Here is a 10,604-nt window from a genome sequence, read left to right on the forward strand (position 1 = left end):
TATTCTTCATGAGCTTAGATCTTTTGAAGCCATTGTTTCCCTTAAGATTAAGCATCAGTTACATGCCCCTGATTTTCTGCCTTCCAGAGATACTTGTGTCTGGGGTATTCCTTTACCTAACATGTTAATCTTGTAAAGTCAGTCCTGAGTTAATTTAAAATTAGATGAGTGATTTTCTGCAGATGCAGCAATTATCATATATGGGAAAGTATAATTTCTCTATGAGACTATATTTAGACCCTAATGTAACTACAGAGCTGAAAGAGAAGTTGATAAGATCAACAGATCCAGCATGCACACATCACTCAATACTCCGGAAACTGTTTTTTATCACTCATAACTAACATCTTCAGAGCTGAGGAAGGAGAAGTGGTGAGGTCATGAGATGATTACCACAATTCCAAGCTTGATTTTAAGAGAGTAAAAGCTGATACCATATTATGGAGGGAGGGAGGGAGGAAGAGAGGTAATATGATCCCTCAGGGAATTGCTCATAGTTTTGATAGTTTTAGTATCAAAGAACTGAGGTCCTTAAAAAGACATTTCCTAATGAACAAACCTATTGCAGACTCCCATGAAAAGTTAAGGAGTAAGATCCACTGTGCCATAACCCTTTTAAGAATAAAACGGAAAATGATTAGTAACTTTAAAACTTAGTCTATGGTGACTTTTTACTGACCTGTTGCTTTACTCTTTCTCCTCATATTAGAGAATTACTAATTACTAATTGTAGAATCTACAATGCATCAGAAACAGCTGAAATGATCTCTGATAATTTTCTCTGAGAGCCCATGGAGGACAGATGAAGTCTCACAGAACCAGAGAAGGGAAAACATAGTACTTCTCTAAGAAAGAAAAGAGGAAAATCTGGGGAATTAGAGACTAACTAAAGTAATTTCAATTCCTGGAAAGATTCTGGAACAAATTATTAAGCCATCATTTTGTAAGCACTACACATAGAATAAACTACAGTGATAAAAACCCAATGTGAGTTGTCAAGAACAGATCATGTCAAATCAATCTAATTTCCTTCTTTGACAGGGTAACTAGTGAAAGAGATGAGGGGAAAGTTGTAGATGTGCTACATCCTGACTCCAGTAAGGCTTTGTCCTGCATGACGTTCTCATGAGCAAGCCACTGAACTATGGGCGTAATGTAATTACCATAATGTGGATGAACAACTGTTTAAAGAATTGCTCTCAAAAAACCTACAAAATTCTTTCATGTGTATGATTCTGGTCAATTTTTATTAATGATCTGGATGATGATAAAAATTGTAGACTGCACTATGCTGGGAGAGGTTACAAAGTTCAGTGGGGATAAGACCAGAATTCAAACTGTTCTTGAGAAATTGGAGAGGGGGTCTAAAGTCAACAAAATGAAATGCAGCAAATAACACAGATGGAGTCTTAAATTAGGAAAGAGAACTCAAAAGCACAATTATGCAATGGGAAGTAACTGGCTAAGTGGCATTACATGAGAAACGGATCTGGGGGTTATCATGGATCAAATGAAGTACGAATCAACAACATAAGGCTGCTGCAAAAAAAATCATACTGGGGCATTTCTTGCATGTAGGACACAGGAAGTACTCACAAGTGTTGATTAGGCTTCAGCTGGGGTACTGTGATGAATTTTGGCCACTGCACTTTAAGAAAGCTAGAAACAAACTAGATAAGCTTCAGGGGAGAGCAACAAGAATGATAAAAAAAGATTATAAAACATGACCTACAACAAACGGTTGAAGAAACTGGGCTTGTTTAGTCTAGAAAAAGAAGACTAGCAGGGGAACATAGTAACAGTTTTCCAATACATCCAAGGCTCTTATAAAGAGGACAGCAAACAACTGTTTGCCATGGCCACTGGGGGAAGAACAAGAAAAGATTGCAGCAAAGAAGATTAAATTGGACATCAGGAAGAACTTTTGAACTGTGAGAAACAGACTCTGCAGTGACATTGAGAAATCTCTTCCAGTAAAGGTTTCTAAGAACAGGTTAGTGAAGCACTGGTCAGGGATGGTCCATGTATACCATACTTGATCCTGCTTCAGTCACAGAGGATGGACTAGACAACCAGCCATATATTTCTGTCCTTCTATGACTGTATGCTGCCTTTTTGTTTGGGATGAACACTTCCTAAACATCCACAAATTGTCTCATTGTTCTCCTTCAACTGCCTACTTAAAACTCTCTTTGCCTTGATGGCTACAAAATACTTGACAACAGTTAGGCTGCTGGTACGCTGAGACCCCTGCCCATCAGGCTGACTAATACCATCTCACTGTTTCCTTCTACTCCCCCATCTGTCTGCATCCATCTGTTGTCTCTTGTCTTACTGTTAGATATAGCAAGCTATTTAGGACTAGAACTGTCTTTTTTCGTGTGTGTTTGTCTTGTGCCTGTCACAATAGGGCCCTAGTCCTTGGTGACCATGCAAACAGCAATAATAGCAAAGTAATGAAGGCCACATGATACATCAACAGTTATATATACTGATTGATCTTTAGTCCAATTCACCTCTTGTGCAATTCGTCCTGAAGCCAAGTGTTATGAACACTGATCATTTTGGTACAGTATCATTTATTTGGAAGGAATTTAACCCACAAAATGATGGAATTTTTTTCAACCATGGGCCCTATATTTCACTTCTCCAAGCCTCCCTAAATAAGTATAAACATTGTCTTGTCACTTGATAGTAAAAACCGTAGTCATATTTTCTTAAAGCAGTTTACCTTGCTGGAATCTTGTTTCTGAGCCTTGTAAGAGTCATTCTTCTCATTTAAACCCTTTGGGGCATTTTGATAATTGTAATTTATTAAAGGATAGAAAAATATTATTTTATCAGTTGTTTCAGATTTCTGAATCTGCTGATGGAAAAGGCATATGCACACTTTAAAAAAAGCTAATTTGCATGCCAAGATGTGATTTATGTGATTTGCTTTTGAGCCTCTGAGGTCTGATAATGAGAGAGATGGGGTAGAGACATAGTAAAACAGCTGGGATGGAGGGAATATGTGACCTCAGAAGTCATGTCAGATGCCTGAGATAGAATGTCTCAAAGTGTGAGCTGTGTCTAGAAGGAAACGGACAAGAAATGTTATCTTTTCAAAGTTGTTATTTTTCCCATTTGTTCTTAACAAATCATAAACATTTTGGTACAGCTGTTACAGCTGGCAATTGGGACCAGAGTCTGATTTGGTCTTGAAAGATCATGCAGGTAGTTAGACAAATTGCAAACTCAGCAGTTACCACTAGTTTAACTGTACTGCTAGAAATGAGTGACAGACCAAAGTTGAATGAGATTGAAGGCCAAAGTTTGTCTTCACAAAGGCACTGGATGCTGGATGCATTCAGAACTATGATGTAAGAACCTTCTGGGTTCATCAAAATTATTCTGAGTCTCCTTCATCAGAAATATGTCCATGTACAAACATTAATTACAAATGAAAGCAGCAATAACTTCAGCTTTTGCAGGGTACCAACAGCAGGATACTCACCAACTTAATGTCTGAGGGGAAGAAGATCCTTTGTTATCCTTTCCTTATGGGATCCAAATATTTATCTGAGAAACAGAAAGGAATCAGAAATGGGAAAGACCAGATTGAATGTCCATGTTTATATATGCTTTGAAAATTATGAGGGCTAAAACTGTCTTATTCATAGCCAAATACTAAGAATTAACAACCCAGTTTGGAAGAACAATTAAGATTTTCTCCTCTTTATTCATGGCTTTATTTTGAACCATGTCTAAAACTTTGTACAGTAAGCTTTTTGGACTTGCACTTTGTTCTTCATCCTTGGCTGCCTATTATGCCCTTTATGCCTAACTGCATAAATAAACACCCTGCAAAATAAACAAACTGGAGTATATTGTCAATGTCTGATGTCTCATCTTCATTATCCCTTGAAGCTGAACCCTACTTTCCACAACAATGGCAGTGGGAGAGCAAAGGTAATTTTATGACATCTCAGAGTCCTATTCTGACATCAGCTAGGACATCTTGGGCCTAATGTTCTTTGGGGCATCCACAGGGCTGATCTAACTTGTATTTGTCTGCTTATGGTCCCAACAGGCCTTTCTGGTGGGCGAGAATAACAACATACAACTGGACTTTGACAATGCTCTCTAATCCCTGGACATACTCCCAAGAGTCCTTCTGCATGAAGAACTGTGGATGGAGCTAGTGAATTCAGAAAACGAGTGCAGAACTGGAAACAATGAAGATCTTACATATGATCCAGAGTTCTGCTCTTCCATTTTGGGGTGGGGGGTATAGCTTCAAATATCTAAAGCAGTATTTTTTTATTATATGATTCTCTGCTAACTTTTCATTAGGGTCCTCTACCATAATCCATTTATAATTTCCCATCATCTCTATTAAGACCTAATACAGATGGAACCTTCCCTCTAGGTCTGCCTGTTGTCAACTCCACTATAAAAACAAAGCAACACACTTTAATTACATATAATATATATTCATATAGGATACATAACTATATTATTATTGTTATTATTGTTGCTGTTGTTATAATTGCTCTTGTTATTACTATTATGGTGCTATCAAGGAAAGGATCCTGAGGGCTGCTGCAGTGCAGCGGCACCCCCATTTTGATCCATGTTCCACTCAAACTTTAAACTCAACTGGTGGGAGAACAAGTGGCATTTCTACTCAGGCAGTGCTGAGAGAATCAACTGATTTCACGGCTTATCATCATCTCCCTGATTTCTGTTAAACTCTCTGCTCCACAGCTGCTAATGACCCTCTTTCTCTTTTTTAAGGGTCTTGGTGTTCCGCTATTCAAACTATTCCTTCTTCTGCAATTTAGCTGCCTGTTAGCCATTGCTGGTAACGTCTCTCTTCTAGCACAGCCCTGCCAACTGTTTTTAGCTCTAGCTAAAATCCTTAACTGAAGTGTGGTAATATTAATTCAGGTGTAGAAATGACTGATACTGAAGTACTGGAGGCACTCTCAAGATGCTTAAGAAGGCTAGATTTTGTTTTAAAAGTGTCAAAAAGAGACTGCACCATCAAACCCATACTATACCTAAGACATATTGATGACACCTTCATCATTTGGACCGAAAACCTGCAGTCTCTAATTGATTTCCATCACAAATTCAATAATCATCACACCTCCATCAGACTCTCTTGAATACTCCAGCACCAACATCTCCTTTTTAGACACTATGATCAAAATCTAGAATAGTAAAATACAAACCACCATACACAAGAAACCCACAGACCAACTGTCACTGTGCAATGCGGCAACAGGCAAGTGCCCTGTGAAAGGGACAGAATCTGCCCCAAGTGGCCCCAGGCCATAGGAGACACTAGTTTGGGAAGGGCTAGTGATAGGCTCCACTTACCTGCAGACACCGGAGCCAGAGCTGGAGTGAAGGAGTAGTGTGCCATTTTAAAATGACTTACTCTCTGCGCATTGGTGAGTGCACAGGGTGTGATGTAGAAAAGGTGCACCTGGAGCACCAGAGCTCCCGGACAGTGGAGCCAAGTGGAGATGGCAGGGGAAGTTCTCTGATTCTGGCACGCCAGAGATCTGGTGCAGTGGGGCCAGCCGGAGATGACCAAGGCAGCTCTCTGCCTCCGATCCGTCAGAGGTCTCAGTCCACAGAGCCAGACAGAGGTCACTAGGAGGATGCATCCCCTCATGCATGCCTGAGAACCCAGGTACCAGAACTGAACTGGGATGGCAAAGAGAGCACCCTAGCTTTGGCGTGTCAGAGAATGCAGGATGCCAGCAGTGGACGTGAGAGCCTGCAAATAGAGAGCCCACAAATAGACATCCCGGAGGGGTTCTCTCCCTAGATGTCTGTGGCTACAAGAAGTCGTGACTATGGTGGAACACCTCACACCTGGAGGGGACACTTGCATGTCTATACACAAATGCTAGGAGCCTGGGGAATAAACAGGAGGAACTTGTTCTCCTGCTAAATGCAAATAACTACGATGTCACTGGGGTAACAGAGACCTGGTGGGACTCCACCCATGACTGGACCACGGGTATAGATGGCTATACCCTGTATGGGAGGGATCGAGTGGACAAAAGGGGTGGGGGCAAACTACAGGCCCATCAGCCTGACCTCTATCCTGGGGAAGGTCTTGGAAAAGATTATCAGAGGCCATCCTTAACAGACTAGCTGATGGCAATATCCTGAGGGATACCTAGCATGGGTTTGTTGCGGGTAAGTCTTGCTTGACCAATCTCATTTCCTTTTATGACCAGGTGATAAGTCACCTGGACAAAGGGGAAGAGATCGACATTGTATATCTTGACTTTAAAAAAGCCTTTGAACTGGTATCCCACAATCACCTCTTGGCTAAACTGGCTACCTGCGGCCTTGACCTCACCACGACCTCACCACAATCCACTGGCTGGGGAATTGGCTTCACGGTAGGACTCAGAGGGGGGTGGCCGATGGGAGCCAATTGTCTTGGGGCGCTGTGAACAGTGGGGGCCCCCCGCTCTGTTCTAGGGCCTATACTATTTAACATCTTCATCAATGATGTGGACATTGGTGTCAGAAGCGGACTGGCCAAATTTGCTGACGACACCAAACTCTGGGGTAAAGCATCCACACGTGAGACGGGGGGTGATCCAGGCAGATCTTGACAGGCTCATGAAATGAGCGGACGAGAACCTGATGGTGTTCAACACCGAAAAATGCAAGGTTCTCCACCTTGGGAGAAAAAACCTGCAACATGCTTATAGTCTCAGTAGCGCTACACTGGTTAGCACTACAGATGAAAGGGACTGGGGGTCATGACTGACTGCAAGATGAACATGAGCCTTCAGTGCGATGCTGCAGCTAGTAAAGCGAGCAAAATGCTGGCTTGCATCCATAGATGCTTCTCAAGCAAATCCCGGGATGTCATTCTCCCATTGTACTCGGCCTTCGTGAGACCGCAGTTGGAGTACTGCATCCAGTTTTGAGCTCCACAATTCAAAAAGGATGTGGAGAAGCTTGAGAGGGTGCAGAGGAGAGCCACACACATGATCAGAAGTCAGAAAAATACACCTTATGATGAGAAGCTGAGAGTTATGGGACTCTTCAGCCTGGAAAAGCACAGGCTCAGGGGTGATTTGGTGGCTGCCTATAAGTTTATCAGGGGTGCTCATCAGGATCTGTGGGAACGTCTGTTCACCAGAGCGCCCCAAGGGATGACAAGAAGGAACGATCACAAGCTCTGCCACGACCAATTCAGGTTGGACATAAGAACTTCTTCACTGTCTGAGCCCCCCAGGTTTGAAATAGACTGCTGCTGGAGGTGGTTCAAGCACCCACTTTGAACGCCTTCAAGACACATTTGGATGCTTATCTTGCTGGGATCCTATGATCCCTGCTGACATCCTGCCCTGGGGGAGGGGGCTGGACTTGATGATCCACCAGGGTCCCTTCCAGCCCAAATGTCTATGAAATCTATGAAATCTATGAAATTACCTTAAAGAAGTTCTTCCCGATGTCTAACCCAAATCTGCTCTCCATCAGTTTGTGGCCTTTGTTCCTCCAAGGGATGCCTGGTAAACAGAGCATCTCCTATTCTTTGCTGTCCCCCCCGATGAATTTTTAGGCAGCCACAAGATCACCTCTCAGCCCTCTGTTGGGGAGGCTGAAGAGATCCAGGGCCCTCAATCTCTCCCCATAGGGTTTTGCCTGCAGGTCCCTAACCATATGATTGGCCCTCCTCTGAACCCTCTTGAGGTTGTCTACATCCCTCTTAAAGTGTGGCACCTAAAACTAGACACAGTACTCCAACTGTGGCCTGATCAATGCCGCATTAAAGGGAAGTATCACCGCCTTGGACCTGTTTGTCTTGCACCTGCTAAAGCATGATAAAGCGCGGTTAGCTTTACTGATCAGTTCGTCACATTGATGAGTCACGTTCATCTTGGAGTCAACTATGACTCCAAGATCCCTTTCTGCAGCTGTGCTGCTGAGCAGGTCATCCCCCAGCCTGTAAGTATGCTGGTGATTCCTTCTTCCTAGGTGCAGCACCTTGCATTTGTCCTTATTGAACTGCATGCTATTCTGTTCCACCCATTTTCCATAGTTTCATAGTTTCCCAACCTGTCCAGATCCACCTGGATTTGTTTCCTACCCTCTGGTGTGTTAACTTTGCTCCCTAATCTGGTATCATCTGTGAATCTGGACAGAGTGCTTTCAATGCCCTCATCCAAGTCACTGATGAAGACATTGAAGAGCACCGGTCCAAGGACCAAGTCTTGTGGGACTCCACTGCCCACATCTTTCCAGGTTGATAGCGACCCATCCACCACCACTCTCTGGGTGCAATCTCTAAGCCAATTTGCCACCCACCTGACTGTGTAATCATCTAGGTCACAATCACTCAGTTTATCTATGAGAACATAATGAGATACTGTATCAAAGGCCTTCTTAAAATCTAAGTAGATGACATCCACCTCAATTCCTGCCTCTAAACATTTTGTGACCTGGTCATAAAAAGAAACAGAGTTAGTCAGGCAGGATCTACCTGCTACAAATCCATGCTGGTTGCCCTTTACTATTGCTTTCCCCACTGGACTCCCACAAATGTGATTCTCGCCAACCTCATCACCAGAAACAAACTTCCTACGGCCCAAAGCACATTGAATGGATCCAGACCATGCCAGGACAAGAAATGTAAAACCTGCCAACACATTTCCACCACTCCCACAATAACAACACCCCACAACAGAGCCATCACCATTCCTGGATCTTATACCTGCACCTTCAGAAATGTATTATATTTCATCCAATGCACCAAATGCCCTGATGGAAAATATGTAGGAGAAACCAAACAACAACTGCACACCAGAATGAACACACGCCAAAAATCTATCAAAGACAAAAATACCCAGTCACCTGTGGGGGCACACGTCTCACAACATAACCACTCTTTTCAATCTCTCAGTTCTAATCCTAAAAGGGAATTTACAAAACACCTTTCACGCACCAGCCTACAAACTTCATTTTGTAAATCTACTGGATACAAAAAATCATGGACTAAATAGAGACATTGGATTTATGGCATATTATAACCTTACTAACATCTGATACCTCACGTAACCTCTCTACAGTTTACTAGCTGCATTCTTTCACCAGGGCACACCCCACCTCCCCCATCTATTGTCTACCACACATTTGCATTTTCACAGACCTACATTTTTGCATACTGGCTTCTGATCTACCCAGGAAAGCACCCAAACCAACAATAGACTCTCTCCGATGCCTGAAGAGAGGTGTTGGTGCCAAAAAGCTTGCAAAGAATAATTTTCACAACTACTTAGTTGGTCTAATAAAAGACATCACATCTACCTAAAGAACCTTGTCTGCTTATGTCCTTAGACCAGGGGTTTTCAACCTTTTTTGGTCAGTGTACCCCAGCAGCTGGTCCAGAAGCAGGGGCTCCCCCCACTGGCTGGTCAACAAGTCAGTGGGGTGGGTGGACTTGGGCTCGGGGGAGCGGTGCACGGTGGCAGCAGCACAAAGTGCTGGATGGTGGCAGAGGCACCACCCCGCATGCCACCACTTCCCAAGTACCCCTGATCCCTACCTTATACCAACATGGCTACAATCAACAACCCTCAATAAGGAACAAACATGTAACTGTAATGACTCTGGGATTAATAACAATATCCTTTGACTATTTTTTTGCCTGGTTTGTCACTTTTTAAAAAACATTATATATTAATGTAGCCAATTAGTGCACATTCCAAGAGTTGCATTTTTTTTTGCTCTGCTCTTGTAAGTTAAATAATATAGTGTTAGTATGCTCCCACTGTAGTTTCTTGTCTCTAACTGGATAAAAATGTGTTGCATGATACATGATACACCGCACCATCCATTGGTGATGTGTAAGGGGTACACGTAGGTGCACGTGCACCCTGAGATTGGTGGTGCACCTCCTGGGGCTGGCCACCACCACTGCTGCTGGTGCTGCCTGCTGGCAGTCGCCATCTCCCCTCAACACCAACACTGCCGGTATGTCTGCAGGTGGTTGCTGACTGCTGCCCTGTCCTCTGCCACCAACACGGCTGTGGCTGCCTGTGGGAGCCCCGCGCTGACTGCCGCCATGCCTCTGCGGCTGACACTGCCACTGTGGGCGGTCGCCGTGGCCCCCCAGCCTCCAGGGCCATCATTCATGGCACCATCTGCACCCTGCTATTCAAAATCCTAGATCCACCCAAGTTGGTATCTTTTACTGGCCCATCTGTGTAGCGAGACGATCCAGTGAGAGGAACTTTCCAATGCAAGATGCTCTTCCTCATTCCTGGGACATTGCTTTAACACTACTGTGCTAGAAAAACAGGGAACAAGCTCAGGCCTTTCACACAGCTTCTCGGGAGTAGGAGGAGGTAAAAGCAGAGTTTATCTGGGCTGGGCCAGTGGGAAAAAGAGCTCGGTGCTGTAATTAAATGAGCCACTCGGATGTCTTGCGCTTGGGGCAGTGCTTGTTCCCCGTTGCCTTGTGCATCCCTGACTAGCGGCCAGGCCTGGCCCGGCCTTCCTGCACGAAGCCGGGCAGGACAAGGGGCAGCCGGACACTGCGAGGGGGGAAGCCTTGCCGCGGCTAGCAGTGCCCCGCT

The sequence above is a fragment of the Alligator sinensis genome, unplaced genomic scaffold, assembly GCF_000455745.1.
Source record: "Alligator sinensis unplaced genomic scaffold, ASM45574v1 scaffold291_1, whole genome shotgun sequence".
In the NCBI taxonomy this organism is placed as follows: Eukaryota; Metazoa; Chordata; order Crocodylia; family Alligatoridae; genus Alligator; species Alligator sinensis.